At 28.1% G+C, this 17,100-nt stretch overlaps 1 protein-coding gene across 1 annotated transcript in view; it reads right to left on the bottom strand.

Annotated features, from left to right (window-relative positions):
• LOC142332859 (uncharacterized) overlaps window positions 1-17,100 on the bottom strand; it is a 424,861-nt gene that overhangs the window by 263,490 nt on the left and 144,271 nt on the right. The window lies entirely within an intron of this gene.

Genomic DNA, 17,100 nt, shown 5'->3' with positions numbered 1-17,100 from the left:
ATAGAGTCAACAAATCACCATACGGAAACAAGACTTTTCATATGAACAGAGCTAAAATAACGGTATCAATAGGAAGGTGATGGTTTTCTGCACAGTATTCATACCTGTGATAAGAAATGAATTCACTATTATAAACCGGAATAAAAACATGAAATGAAACTGTACGAATTTAGGAAAACTCATGACGACAATCTTTTGGGATGCAAAAGGCCCAGTTTTTGTCGTTTTTCTAGAAAATCAGCGAAAAATAATCAGCGCATACTACTATGAAATGTTTATCAACAAAGTGAAGCCAGGATTGTTGAAAAACGCCCTGAATTTCAACGCAAAAGCATTATTCAGCTTCACGATAAATCCCGGCTTCACACAGCTCGGATACCTCAAAAAATTGCATCTGGAAGTTGTATCTTACCACCCATACAGTCCTACTTAGCCTCAACGAATTTCTATTAATTCAGTCTACTCACGAAGCCGCTAGGTAATAAGAGGTTTAACAACAATGACATCATTTAAGAAAATATCCTAAAATGGCTCCAACATAATGATCACAATTTCCTTGCAGAGAGATGAAATAAGTTTATTCAGAGATGAGACAAAAGTATTAATTTTGCTGAAGATTATGTTGAAAAATGAAAAAAAAAAGTTACTTTGATTAAAGAAACCGATTTATCTTCAGATAAATTTGTGTCTTTTATTATTTAATGTGTCTTCGTGTAATGGATTTATGATTGTTAATTTTTTTAAATAGAGGTCACAACACACGCACATATACACACACATAATATAATTCTATTTATCTGAATTTTGGTCAACGGATATTAGGAATTTTTAAAATTACCTGTAAAGAAAATTAAATTATCATCTTATTAAACCCCTTGTAATTGAATGACTACGTTTCACCGAGAATTTACATTTTCTATAAAAAAAAAGGACTTTGATCCTCCTTTTTAAACGCAATGAAATAAATTTAAAAATGATTCCTGATGTACTAAACGTAATATCTGTAATATATAATACTATAAATGCAATATTAATTACAAAATGTTTATGCTTTCTTTTTACTAATTAGGAGGAATCGTGTCACCGTATATTTCATCTCAATTTCCGTTTTATTATAAATTAGTCACTTAACTGATCCTGTATAATACTGAATTAAGTTTCTAACCGTGCATAAACTCAATTTGTTATTATCGTTGCACTCTGATAGAATGTTATATTTAACCGAATTTAAATCAGATATAATTATTACGTATGTAAGGATATCAGCATAATATGATTTAAATTTAAAATTATGTTATTTATTTAAAATAAAATAATATTTTAAAAAAACAAAATTAAATAGACTTACAAAAAGCTACAATAAATCTATAAAGATAATATTTAAAAGCTTATATAAATTTTGAACTTCTGAAAAATCAATTATAACAATTCACAAACCTTTAATTCGTCGCCGGGTTGGCAAACAAGTAAAATTTAAATAGAGAACTACGGAAGTCTTATGTTTTAATTTTTTCATAAAATTTATTTTTTTGAAGAAAAGAATTTATAATTTTCCTATATTTTTTTTTAGGTTTATTATTATTTAATATATATATATATATATATACTCGCACAGACCCGACAATGCTTCGCTATTGCTAGATTTTAGTTTATATATAAGTTACGGTAAAACCCAGAATACCGGTAAATCTTAAATTTTACCAGTAAATTCTAACATTTACCAAGTCACTTGGTAAAAGTCCGAAAAAATCTTGAAAACACATTTATTTCGGACTTTTACCAAATCGTTTTGGTCATTGTTGACAATTACCATATTCTGAATAAAATTTTCATTTTTACCATACTCCCTTTCCTTTTCCCCGGTTTTCCCTTTTCCTCCCCCTTTCCCTTTAGTTCCTCATTTCTCTTCCCCTTATTTCCTTTCCCCTTCCTCTTTCTCCCTTTATTTTTCCTCATTTCTCCTTTCCTATTCCTTTTTCCGTTTATCTCTTTTTTCTTTTTTACATTTTCCCCTTCTTCCCTTTTCCCTTTTACGATTTTCCACTTTCCCTTTTTTTTCCCGCGCGTTAATCGGTCCAGCAGTTTTTTAATTTATAGCGGATACACATATCGGAAACACTGAAAATGAATCGTAAAATATTTTGTATAGCGTGTCTTGCATCCAAAAGATAGCGCTGTTTATTTTTATAAAAAAAAACATGATTTTACCTGTCACAGGTGTGACATCTTAGGTATATAAATAGTAGGTATATAAAAACTCACGCGTATTCGAATGCAACGTTGTGTCAAAATTTCACACCAATCGGTGAAAAACTTCCCGAGATTTAAGATTTTGAACAAACGAACATTTACATTTATATATATATATAATCGTAGCCGGTTTGAAAAAAAGCAGAAACAATATTTTTTTTATAATAAAAGAAAGAATTATCAAACAAGTTTTTTTATTTAAAAAAAAAAATAATAAAGTTCTTAAAAACTGAGCATACAGCAAAAAAAGAGACAAATTTCTTGTCTCTATCTAAAAGATATCTGAAATTTTACAACTAATTTTCTCAAACCTCTCTGGGAAAATACTTAAAAAAATCAGAATAGATAAGTTAAAACAATTCAATAAGAATTAGTGATAATGACAAAAAAATAAAAAAATATATTTGAGTTTTTTTTACTTTTATAAAGAAATTTTATAGTTTCTAAACTTAAATTTAGGATATCGGAAAGAAAAAAAAAATTCTACTTCAAAAAAAGAAGATAACCGAGGGAAATTTGCCTTATTAGCCAAATGCATTGATTTGTGTATGTTACTGTGAAAGGCCGAAATTAGAGAATGTTGATATTCTCCGGTGAATGCCGAAACATACCAAATACGTCAGTGAAAGACGGAAATATTTTTTTACATTATTACACATTCAGACCAATCACCGGTATATATCGACACACACAGATAACCCTCTGGTAGGAGTCGAAACGACAACTAGAAATTAAAAAAAAAAAAAACGCTCAATACCAATCTCTAAGGTAAATAGATTACGAGAAACCCTCTTAAAAACAATGATGTGGACACCAGATGACTTTCTTGTACGCCTATTAAATTAGATATACACTTTTTTTTTAAATGAAAAGTACATAAAATTTTATTTCGTTAATAATTTCTGATATCTTTTCATATTTTTTTTTTGTAATTGAATTATTATTCATCGTAAACATTTTTTTTATAATCGGAGGTTAATAATTATTAATAAATCAATATATTTAAATAAAAAAAGAAGTTAAACAAAAAAAAATATGAAGTCGGATTCGAACCGATATGCCTTCCCTTGTAAGACCCAAATATTTCATTAATTAAAATTTTATTTGGTTATAACTCTGGAACCAATTAAAATAAATACAACTTATGATACACAGTTGAAAAGCTCTCAATGAGGGCTTATTCCTGCAGTTAAGAAAAAGTCAAAAATGCAAATTGTTTGGATTTTGGGTTTTTTTTTTGGAAATTTTGGTCCAGTTGATTGCAATTAAAAAGGGAGATGCACAACTAGATGTTACAACAGTTCTAAATCCAAAATTTTAATATCCTCCGGCTAGTCGTTTTTGAGTTATGCGAGATACATAAGTAGGTACCAGACGTCACGCTGAAACTAGTCATTATGGATTTAGGGATGGTCAAAATGGATATTTCTGTTAAAATCTGAAAACTGAAATTTTTCGCGATCACAACACTTTACTTCGTACAAGGAAGTAAAATGAAAGTTTAAATTTAAGCCAAACTTCGTTTAATTAACGTTCAACATACAAATTATATGTTTATTCTCCAAAATTGGAGGCGATTAATCAAATTGACCGCATTTATAAAAATGCGGTCAAAAAATTTCTTTGTTCAATTTTTTTATAAAAATATTTTTATTCACCTTTCACTAACAGTCCACGCTGAATGTGGTGAATTTGATTAATCGCTTCCAGTGTTCGAGAATAACATATAATTTGAATATTTAATGTTAAATAGACGAGGGTAGTGAGCGTAGATTATGTATGGCTAAAACTTACTTAATTTTTTTTTAAGAAGGTTTCTCATAATCTATTTACCTTAGAGGTTGGTATCGGGTGATTATTTTTTTAAAATAAGAAGTACACGAAAGAAAAATAAATTTCTTGGCATGTCGTTAGAAGAAAAGGAATTTTGACAACCACACTAGAAGGGTCAGTAGAAGAAAAAAGGAAGAAGAAGGAGAAGTAAGTAGATGAGCTGAAGATTAGAAACTAGAAAGGCTTGGGACAGGAATGGATGGAGACAGTGTAAGGAACCTGCCACAGGCAGAACGCAAGATGATATTTACACATTAAATCTGTTTTAATAAATAAATAATTTTATTAATTTCTAGAATCATTAAATTTTTTATAAATAATATTTCTACATTTAAAAAAAAATCATGAAATTGTTAATTAACCAACCGTTAGCTATGTAAAAATAATGTAAAAAAAGATTCGTTGAGCAAGAATACATATATCATTTATTACAATTATTTATTTATAGATGCATCATATTTATGATTTACTACGTATTACCAATTCCCTAAAAAACATACATATATTCACAAACAAAATCAGGATATAAACTAATTCACGATATGTATGTGCGAGGTAGGTAAAGATTACATTTTATACAATTTGATGGATAATATATATATATATATATATATATGCCAATATACAATTATATATGTGAGTGCGTGCGTGTGCATTTGTTACTGTATGCGCATGACCGTGTGGTTGAGAGGAATGATGATGATAATATCATGACGTATATTAGCAATATAGAAAATATGAATACGTTAATCAATAACAGGCACTCTAGAGAGAAGGAGTGTGATTATCGAGTGTGGATAGAGAACAGGGAATTCATTAACCAGAAATAAATTAAAATTCAATCATTATTGACAATATGTAAATAAATAACGGTTATTATAAGTATGAATACTCGTATAAATATTTTTGATTTAGAAATAATATTAAAATATTCCTGTTTGTTAAAAAACAAAAAAAAATGGAAAATATCGGGATTTTCGAGAAATGTTTTTTAACATAAATAATCTGTATATAATATTTGTAATGTCTAAAAAAATATTTTAAATAAGCTGTCAGTAATATTTGCTGAATTTTTTCCTTACCCCATCAGTGATAATATTAAAAATTATATTCGTCCTAAAGATCTTACAGATAATTAAATTAAAAAATAAAATAAATGAAAAGCAACGGACTAGTTATCCTACTTTGGACAACTCCTTTCGTTACCAATAAAAGACATGATTTAATAGTTGATAGAATACTGAATAAATATTAATTATTTGTTCATTTTATTTAAATACTTATTAACTGTTGGGAGAATGTTTGGGAATGTTCTTACAAATCCAATAATTTCAAACACTTGCGCTACGCTAAATTTTAATAACAGTAAGTCATATTTAAATATATCAATAATGTTAGTCGGATCAAAAAATCAAAAGTATTTTCTTTTAACTAATAGTATTAAAAAAAGGACTTGTAATCAAATTAAACAATCAGATTTTGATAAATTTTAACAATATACCCGTTAAATTAATAAATCTTAAATTGCAATTCAGGTCGATAAATAAAAATAGATTACGTAAATCACGCCTTTATAAGATAAATTATAACTTAAATAGTAGATTATGATGATTAAAGTATTCATTTATTAATTGATTACAAACACTAAATAATATTAAGGTAAATATATTAAATATTAGAAAATTACGACAAAATAATTGAAAATTTAGAAGGAGCTACTGAAAATTATTTTGAGCACATATTTGTGTAAACGTTAAATGGGGTGCAGAAATAACTATTTATCAATTTAAAAGTTTTATCTAAATATTCTTTGACAGAGTAAAACAGTTTATAAAACACCGTAAATAAAACTTTTCTGTATTTTAAATAAATGTTTAAGATTTTTCAAACGGTTAGGTAATTTATTAAAAATGAGTAAAATAGCCCTCGGTAGATTTTTAAATCTTACCGACATTTCTATGAAGAAATTTAGAGGCATGTATTTTTCTTTCAATTCGAGATTAATGTTTTCATAAGACCTAGATCGGCAAGGTCACATACAGGAAGAAAAATTTCTAGAGCAACTAGAACTTATGATCGTAGACTCCGTGAATTTACGCCAGAACTTTCTCAAAGACTAAGACAGAAACGTATACTTGACTCAAAATCGAGTTCAACCTTCGAAAAATAAAAAAAAATCAAATCAGCTTTTGATTTTTATCCTGAAATTGATGATTTTAAGAAACATCATTCATAGAATGGGATGAGTGTACAGCGAATAATGGGGCTCATAATGAAGGCATTGATCGAACTCAACGAGATGTTAGATCGAATAATAATGTTACGGGGGAAAATCTTCGTTTTTTTCGGAGATTTTAGACAGTCTTTATCGGTAATTCCAAAATTTATCAAGGCTGATAATGTAAAAAGGATGTCTAAAGTTTTTATATTTGGAAATATATCAAATCTACGTACGAATATAAGAGCTCATCTTGGGGGAGGAGCCCTGAATTTCCGATAGAATTCTTGCAAATTTTTGATCATAATATAGAAAATTATAATAGTTGGATAACTATCAATCATGAGAAAAGTAAGATAGGTAAAGGTAGGTTGTATGTACAGCCAGTGATAAGAATTTTGAAGATTATTTTTATATTTAAGATTTGTTAAATAGGTCGTATCTTTGGTCCTGCAAAACAGTAATAATTTTTCCAAAAAATAAAACTGTAAAAAAATAAATATTCCGTGAATACTTGTCAATTTAAATAATTTTAAGCACTGAAGACGAAGTTCATTATCCATAAATGTTTCTTAATACTCTTAATCCATCAGGAATTTTACCTAATATGCTAAAATTAAAAGTTATTCTCCAAATATGTTGATACATTAAGTACAATCTCCCAGTTTGTGTAACGGTACCAGAATATAGAACAGAGCTATGCGTAACAAGTACCATTGAAACTGTAATACTTTCTGGACCAGCGTAAGGAAAACATGCATTTATTCCTGGACCTTCTATCATCTCTTTTGATCATCATTTCAATTTTAACGTTTACGTTTGAGCATCAGAGTTTCTTTTGTTGTCACTATTAACAAGTGTAAGGCCAAACTTTCAAAATCACGTTGGAGTGGATTTCCGTTCAGAGTAAACATCCTACAGCCAGTTATACATAGAATTTCAAGAACTGTAAATCCTAACAACTAAATAATCTTGATAGCAGCGGGGGGTCAAAACAAGAAATATAACTTACAAAAGGTTTTACAGACCTCTTACTTTATCATGTATGAAAATGTTTTTTCCGAAAAAATATTATTTATCCAAATTAATTAATTTATCCGGTGATAACTTTGAGAGGAAGACCGTACACATAATTACTAAAAACTTATTACCAGTTTTTGAAGTTGTACACGCATACAGCCCGGGCAAAGACACGACGGCGGTTGCTAGTTCGCATCGTAAAAAAAAAAATAGTTTGAAATAAGAACATAGAAGTGATAGTTTTTCTACACAAAACAAATCCTGATCTTTATCTTTTTATAACCTTCATTTTTAAATTTAGATGTAACTTAAAAAGTTTTTTTTAGAATAATTAGTGAAATATATATATTTATTACTTTAGAGCAGTGATTCTCAATTTTTTAGCTCCACTACCTCAAAAAAAAAAAAATTGAGTATTTTATGATACCCAACTGCAACCCAATATAATCTAGTTAAAACTGTTTAGTTGCTTTGATAGCAACGGATATGAACTTGCATGCATGAAGTGTACAAACATGAGCCATTAACAGGTTCCACTCGATGTGTACTTGTTCCTTGTAATTTGGTCTGCTTGTATAATATTCGTTGTGAGAGCATCATGTTCAAACATGCATATGATACCTTTGAACATGTCCGTAGTATAAAAGCATACATTATACAACAGTACGAAAGAGGCGTAACCGGATTGCAGAACGTCAGTTTAATTTCCAATTTAACTTTGAGTCTGGTTCCTTTGTTTAAGTTTTTAAAACCGTAGTTTCATTGAAAATATTAATAATTGAGATTCTGATTTTTTTATTGTGCGGTCAAACAGGGTAACAGTTTTTTTTTCAATTAGATTCTTATGTAAAATGGATAGATTTCTGAAAAAACCAAGTGAGCCATCTAAATCCAGTGAATTGATTGATAAAATGACATTTATTTACATTACGGTTTTACCTCATTTGATGGAAAGCCACTGTGGGTTGTTTGCATTGTTTCAAGTCCTGTCTGATGAAACCATGAAGCCATCAATATTAATTTGACACTTGGAAACTAAACATTCGGATCATAAAAGTAAACCCTTGGAGTTTTTCGAAAGAAAAGTACATACTTTGAGAAATTAACAAACTTCGATTTTGTAAATCAAAACATACCGATAAAAAGTACACCTTAAGTTAACATTAACTTAAGTTAACATTAAGTACACCTTAAGTTAACATTAAGTAAGAGTAGCTAAGATAATTTTATCAAACATGGCTCGTCGGTATGATTATACAATAAATAATTTAAATATAAAAACCATTTACCATAGCGCTTTTGGAAACGAATTCCATCGTCAGAAACTTAATTTTTTTATTTATTAATTAAAACTTTGTCGTCGTGAGTAGAATTGTTTTGTAAAGTGTGTAAAATATATACAAAGGTGTCGCCATGAATGTCTATAATAATGTCTAATAATAACGGTGGAGACATTTATTACGTTAAGTCGACGCAATTTTAACACATGACGACCAACTTTATGTATTCTACACACTTTACACAATAATTGTACTCATGACGACAAAGTTTTAGCTAATAACAAAAAAATTTTAAGTTCCTGAAGATGGAATTTTCCGAAAGCGCTAAGACGCATTGAAATATTGTCGGTAAGTGGGTTTTATATTTAATTATTTATTGTAGTTAAAATGTGTAAACCGCATACAATAGCAGGAAATCTCATATTGCAGGTGACAATTGGTATGGTCAGCGTTTTAAAATAGCGTAGAAGAAGCAAAAATATTGAAAAAAAAAATCCGTTTTCTAACGACACAGTACCAAGAAAGATTGATGACATGGCTGCCGATATTTGCGATAAGGTAATTCAGCAAGTAAATTTTTTAAAAGCCAATCTGATGAATCAACAGATTTTTTCGTCTATCGTGCTAAAAACTAATTACAGGAAATATCTTTTATCATTTGAAAATAATTTGCTTTTGCGTGTTTCTAACATAGGTCCACCCATGTACGGAGAAAATTTAAATGAAAAACAAACGCAACTATCTCATTAATTTATTTTATTTACATATATAGTTAAAAATGTACGTAAATGCTTATAATAAATGGATTTTTTTTCTCATAAAATTATTTAATTATTGTGTTGTGTAAAGTTGTAGGCTAATTTCGCGATCCCTAGGTTGAAAAACGCCGCTTTTGAGAATGGTATTTAAAATACAGATTCTATATTTTATGTCTAGAAGAGAAAACCATTAATGAAAAGTCAAGGAAAATATGTGTTTAAATAATAATAATAATAATAACGATAAATGTGTTAATATAAAACAATAAAAGATAAAAAGATACGGATAAATGTAGAGATAATAAAGGAAATGTAAGATATATATATATATATATATATATATATATATATATATATACGAAAATCTGATTAAATAAATACTGATAATAAACGTGTCTACGTGAATATTATCAGTGTACATTTATTTATTAAATATTAATAGTTTTTTTTTTATAAAGATTTTAACAAATCTGATAAAACGTTATTAAATGTACAATATAGGGGAAAAAATTTCAAATGTATACATATTGTTTGATGACGTAAAACTATATTAAGTATTTACAGTTTAACTTTTACTTGTCGTGAAAATAAACTGACAGCCACTCATTAGCATATATTTTAGTATTATTTAAACATGGCTTTTAAAACTGAAGGTTATAAATGTATTAAAATTGATTTTAAAACGTTACTTTTTAGACTTTTAATTTTATATTAATATTTTCAAAGTGACAGCAAATTTAAAGAAATAATTCTAAATTACAGGACGAAATTTAACTAAATTATTCTAAATTTATATTTTATTAGGATATACGAATAGTGTTTAGATATGTTTAACAATTAATTATCCCCTCTTTTAACAAAACAAGATTTATTTTAAAAGATTGCTGTGATTTTAATAATTCAATAAAAAAAAATGGACATCACTAATTTTACTAGCAAAAAGTCGAGATAACGGGTGAGCAACATAAAACTGAATCCATAACATAACCGTTGCAAATTATGTTGGAATGAATTTTTATGAATGACACGTATAAATTAAACAAGAAAAACATAAAACATAATTTAATTGTTGCATTTAATAACCTTATTGTTAACAAAAGATTTTCAAAATGACCATTCTAGGCATCGATGCAGTTTTGTGCTCAACTGATCATATTGAGAGTCATCTGACGCAAAACGTTGTTGTCAATTTCGCTGATTTCTCATTGAATGTTCACCTTCAGTTCATCAATATTGTGGGGATTATATACATAAACTCTCTCCTTTAAGTAGCCACAAAGGAAAAAAATCACAAGCAGACAACTCATTCATTTCTGAAAGCTGCGTGAAAGCGATTCAGTGAAACGTTTGATGTGTGACACGTTGCTCCGTCTTGTGGGAGGAAGTTGTATTCTTTTTCATTATCAGTTAATTGCGCACATAACATTTCAAAAATGGCACCTTCTGGACTAGCAGTAATTCTCCTTTCAACATCGGCAATGGCCTGTGAAGTCCTAACGGAAGGTTACCTATTTCGTTTTGCGTTTGAAACCGAACCTGTTGTACGTCATTTTTTAACTAAAACGTGCAGCATGCTACTCTTCGCTGGGACACAGGCATTCGGAAATTTTTTCTACGAATACTTGACGTGATTCTTCAAACGAACCAGAAAGAATATCGGCCTCAATTATAGCTATCCTCTCTTGGACTGAATAACAAATTTTACACAAACACAACTACACTCTCAATATTGCACTGCAACAAAACATATACTGAACTGACACGTAACCACCTGACAATCGGCAGTAACAATCAGTAATAATATTTACATCCACAAGTAGCGCTAGTTGTGTGAGTCTTTCATAAATAGTGTTGCGTAGTGGTTTCATTATTGGTTCGGTTTTATGTTGTTCAATCTGGTATAATCGCTAACTTTCTTTTAACTTCTTACCCCTTAAGATATCAAGTCAACAACATTAATAGCGTTAATGTACTACATGTAGCAGTCATTACACTAAACTTGAAGATATTTGACCCGAAATTATCTCGAATTATTAACAGAATACATACACGGACGCACTAATGCGCCCACATGTGTGTGTGTGTGTGTGTGTGTGTGTGTGCGCGCACACATACACAGGTTTTAAACGAATAAACAGTTTTTTTTTTTTATTTCTTTACGTTTCATTATATCGAAGTCCATTAAACCAAATAAGTAGAAAAATGGTTGTTGGCACTACAACCTTACATAGTATAATATAGAGAATGATTCAAGAGGAAAGAGGAATAATCTGGAAACTGATTCCAGATTATTCCTCTTCAACATAAAAATAAAAATAAAATTCCTCATAAACATAAATATTTAGTGACGAAGAACATGTTTATTTAAGTTTCAAATACAATAACTTTGTTAAATGACTAATAAATGTGTAAATTGTAGTATTAAAACTTGTAGAGAATTTAGATAAAATAAAGTCTTTGAAAAACAAAAAATCAAATCAAATTTTATTAATAAAAACAAAACAGAACAAAACTTAAAAAAAGTTTTATGCATTTGTAAAAATTTAATTGTCTTTAGTACAAAAGACTTAAATCTTTGAAAAATTAGATTAAAAACATTAATTGTATGTTTCAAAATTAATTTGAATACTACCAAATTGTTTTATTACCGAATTTTCTGTTTTACCTTCAATATTATGAAAACGACGTGAGGTACAACTCTGAGATCTGCTTTTCAGGTTTAAAACAGGTTTCTGCTTTTCAGGTTCGTATATACGAAACCACTGAGTTTATCCCTTTAACACATTAAACATTTTAATACAACCTCATATCACCGGGGAAACTGAAATCCGGGCGAAATTTTCGCTAGTCGTAACTCGATAACACAGCATTTTCGGATGTATGTTGGTTTGTATGCACTTTTTTGCTTACTTCAACTCTAGAATCAGTTCTCAAATTATTTCCTTTCCTTTGCTCTTGAATCACCGAATAATATATAAAAAAAATCAGCAGTATATATTAATGAACCAACAAATAAATCTTAACTGCTTGACTATTATAAAACTAACTAATAACTTATTAACATAATGGATACAAAAAGCACGATCTCAACATTAACTGCCTTGCTTTTGCCCACGACAGTGTTCTGAAAACATAAAAACTACAGCTCGACCGATAACTTGAAATCCTTCAAAGAATCGCAAATAAATTTTTCAAAGTACCTCCATGTTTCTTTTGAAAAAAACACAATTCATTACAAACATTAAAGACTCTCAAATGTATTCGAATCAATAACAATATAAAGTCAGTAAATTCAAGTATCTGGGGGAAGTCATCACGTCCAACAATACTGAAAAAAAGCAATGAATAAACGAGCCCGCAAACTGGAACTCGCATATCAAATCACCCAAAATATCAATAATAATAAATGCATTCCATCAACGCCAATATCCCCCCCCCCCCCCCACTAGAACATCATCATCCGACCCGATTGTTTATATGGAGTGAATGCCTGGGACCACTAACAAAATGCGACACTTAAATACTTGAACGCAAAGAAAGAAAGATTTTCAGAAAAATCGTAAGTCCAAGGAAAACCGATGATAACTTAAAATTCCGAGACGACAGGGAAATCGCCATACAGTGTAATAAACTCATCGAAATAATCCGAAAACTTAAGATCCAATTCTATGATCATATTTCTCGTATAAATAACCTAACACTTACAAAACGTAACCTTTCTTAGATCAAAATTCAAAAGAAATGGATCGACGATGTTTATAAGAATATGAAATAAATAAATATTACTGATTAAAAAACACAAAACTGGAACACATTTCGAGACAAAATCAAGAATTTCAGTGGGTTCAAAGACTAATAAAACAAGTCAACAAAAACTTGGCGTAAGCTGAGGAGAGAAAATTGACACATTAAAAAAAATATAAATAAAATAAGAAATATTACTGGAGAAAAAGAACAAAAAACAATAAAGTTGTTCACGAGGTTTATAGCTAACTAAAAAAAAAAAAATACAAAATAATAAGTTATTATTTATAAATAAATGAGAATATACGGTATATAATGATACCTTATATAATACGAATTAAGAATAAACAAACGCAATTGTCTAATATTTCTTAAATCTTCCGTTTTTATTTTTAATGATTTCCTCATTCCAGTCGAATAAATATTGCAGCAACTTACAAAATAAAGGTACTTAAATTAAAAAAAAAGTTATTTCAATCAAATTTTTTTTATTAAACGAAAATTATTTTAATTGAACTATTGTTAAAAAAAAAAGAATATTTTTCATTTAATGAGTATTTTCGATGAGGTTAAAATTAATTTATACACATTAGATTTTATTTTTTATAAAAAACAATACTTTTTTAATTTTTAACAAATTAATTTTTTTTATATATGATGTTTCTATAGATAATTAATATTTTTTTTTAAACAGAGAACCTATTTTTTTATGAAGACGGGATTACTTTTATAATTATTGTAAGAAAATGTACAGAAATATTGTTATGATAATTTTAACAAAACTACATATTTTGTTTTAAGAATTATTCAGCTAATCAGAAATATTATTATCAAGATGATTTCAATAAAAAAGGGTAGTGTCAGTGATAATGCGGGTTTTGTTGAACAAAGAAATTTGGTTTATATAGAAACTATTTTTATAAATATTGTGACAACTGCTGTATAAAATTATTCGTATGAAAATCTTACTAAAAAGTAAGATTTTTCCTATTAAAAATTCTTAAAAGCCTTTAATTTGCAAATAGGGTTTTTTAAAAAGATATTTAATTTGTTGAATATTTTCGATTAATTCAATAATTTTCTAGGTTAAATATTTACATGGAAATACTTTTATAATGAATTTTAAAAGGATTGATTTTCATAAAAAGAAAAGATTTTTCATTAGGAGAAATGAATTTCTATGGAAATATTTTTTCAAAAACTTATTTTGCTTACCAAACATGTAATAAGAAAACATTAATTTTTTAAACAAAACAATTTTTTTCGCACTAATCTATACAAACAATTTAATAAAATAGTTGCCATATAAAATTACATTAAATGATTTCTATACAAAGGTTGTCTCTTTAAACTAAAATTTTCATCATAGAAAATCATTTTTTAAAAGGAATTTTTCATTAAATATTTTCCATGAAAATTATAACCTTAAATAGTATTGGTAATTTCATCGAAAATATTCATTAAACAAAAAACATAATTCAGTTAAAAAAATATTTTTTGAATTTATTAGCAAGTAAAAAATGTAAAATCGTCATAATAAATCAGCTGATTTCGAAGTCGAAGTTCTCAGGTTCAAATCCTAATAAAAGTAGTTACTTTTATTCAGATTTGAATACTTTTTACCTTTTATTTTTTGTTTAGCCTCCGGAACCACCGTAAGGTATTACTTCAGAGGATGAATCAGGATGATATGTATGAAAAGAAATGAAGTGTTCAATTTCAGATCGACCATTCCTGAGATGTGTAATTAATTGATATCCCAACCATTAAAGTACACCGGAATCCATGATCTAGTATTCAAATACGTATAAAAGTCTTTACTAGGATTTGAACCTTAGAACTCTCGACTTCGAAATTAGCTGATTTTCGATGAGATTTTAGCACCAGACCAACCCGATGGGTCGGTTTTGAATTCTAGAAAATTTGAAGTGAAACGTAGTGAATTTAATTTATAAGTTTGTATAGTTGATTTACCCAAAAGATTAATAAAGGTATAATTTTTAAGCAAAATATTTCATTATATCTAATTCTATCCAATCAAGAGAAAAATAAACTTAAATAAATTACATTTAAGTTAATATTCATATTAGTACGCGGGTTAAAGACGTCATAATTTAAGTATTTTAATGTTAATGCATGAAAGAAATTATTGTTTAAAATGGATTATTTATGAAGATATCACTATGAATTATGCATATAATTCGGCAAAAGTTATGAAGAACTACAATAAAATAAAAAAAACAAACAAAATACAGAAATCAAAAAATATTTTTACTTAAAGCTAAATGATGTTTTAAGCAAATGATGTTTTTCCAAAATTTATGTAGTTCAATTTCAAGCATACTGAATTCCAAATCAAAGATAGTGGAGACAAATTCAATAATATCGTATATAATTTTAAGAAAAAAGTTCTAAATTTGCTAATAAAAGATATTTGCTAATTGAAAAAAATGTTAACGATGATATTCCTAAAAAAATAAACACCTTAAAGGGTAGTTTACCCAGGCAATTATTTGACAGTTTTATAATTTAAGAACACAATGCGAAAGTAGTTTAATAATTATTAATGGAAAAAAATATTAAAAAATTCAACCGCTTAAGAAATAGGTACAGCAAACCTAACTTCGTTGAATACAACGAAAAATGAATACAAAATTTATCAACATTACCAATTCCTGAATATGTAATCAAAAATTTATCGTTAGGACCTAAATTTGCGTTACCGCTAACATTAAATAATCACGAAACACAGTTACACACAAATCGTTGCCAACAAAAACTTTATTAAATATTGGAAACGCCATTACAAGTATTGACAAAGAGGAAGGAAAAAATAAAATGCGTGATAATATATGCAGGGCAATACAAATATATAAAGGTAATACTAAGACATGTAATAATAAAATCAAAATGAGATTATACAATTACAACATAGAAAATGCGGAAGCGAAAAAAAATAATAGAAAATATCGTCGTAAACGCATCAAAAACAAAAACGTTCATACAGCGTATTAGTCATAAAATCATAATACTGATAAACGTAATAAAACTGTTATCATAGACAATAAAGATTATTCAACAAAAATGGAAAATATGTAAAATAATAATACCACATACAGATAAATAAAAAGGGATCCAACCAAAAAATTACAGCTAGTAAATAAAATAGCCAAAAAGTTGTCTGCGTATGGATATATAACAAAAGAACCGAAACTAATCAGTATCAATAACGCGATACCGCCAAGAATTTACGGTCTAATAAAATTACATAAAACCGATTAGCCTGTAAGACCTATAGTAAACTGCATACAAAGTCTGACGTACAAGCTATCCAAATGTTTGGTTAAAATATTACAAGTAATCTGAATAAATATATACATCATCAAAGATTCATGGGAATTTCACACATTTATTAATAAGCAAATAATATACACACACACACACCACAAATTAATTTAGTTTGAGGTAATTTCATTATATACCAGCATTCCGAGGAATTTAGTAATTGAATCGATAAAAAGCAAATGAAGTGAAATTGAAAAAAAATTACTAAAATTAAAATAAAAAAATTTTTAGAATGTATAAATATTTTCATAGGTAATATGTATTTTAAATTTAAAAAATAAATTATATGGACAATGCCATGGTTAAGCGATGGGGTCACCAATCTCAACTTGCTTAGGAAACCTAACTATGGAATATTTAGAAAATAAAGGATTAGAAAAATTAAATATTAAGGTCTCATTCTATAAAAGATACGTAGATAACATTCTAGTATGTGCACAAGAACCCACCGGGTTGGTGGTGAACGCGTCGAGTGTTCCAGCGTTCAAGTCCTAGTAAAGCCAGTTATTTTTACACGGATTTGAATACTAGATCGTGGATACCGGTGTTCTTTGGTGGTTGGGTTTCAATTAACCACACATCTCAGGTATGGTCGAACTGAGAATGCACAAAACTACACTTCATTCCAACTCATACATATCATCCTCATTCA

The sequence above is a fragment of the Lycorma delicatula genome, chromosome 12 (genome assembly GCF_047948215.1).
Source record: "Lycorma delicatula isolate Av1 chromosome 12, ASM4794821v1, whole genome shotgun sequence".
NCBI classification, from domain to species: domain Eukaryota; kingdom Metazoa; phylum Arthropoda; class Insecta; order Hemiptera; family Fulgoridae; genus Lycorma; species Lycorma delicatula.
The sequence above is the reverse complement of the archived record's forward strand: the minus strand, read 5'-3'. Positions and strand labels throughout refer to the sequence as shown.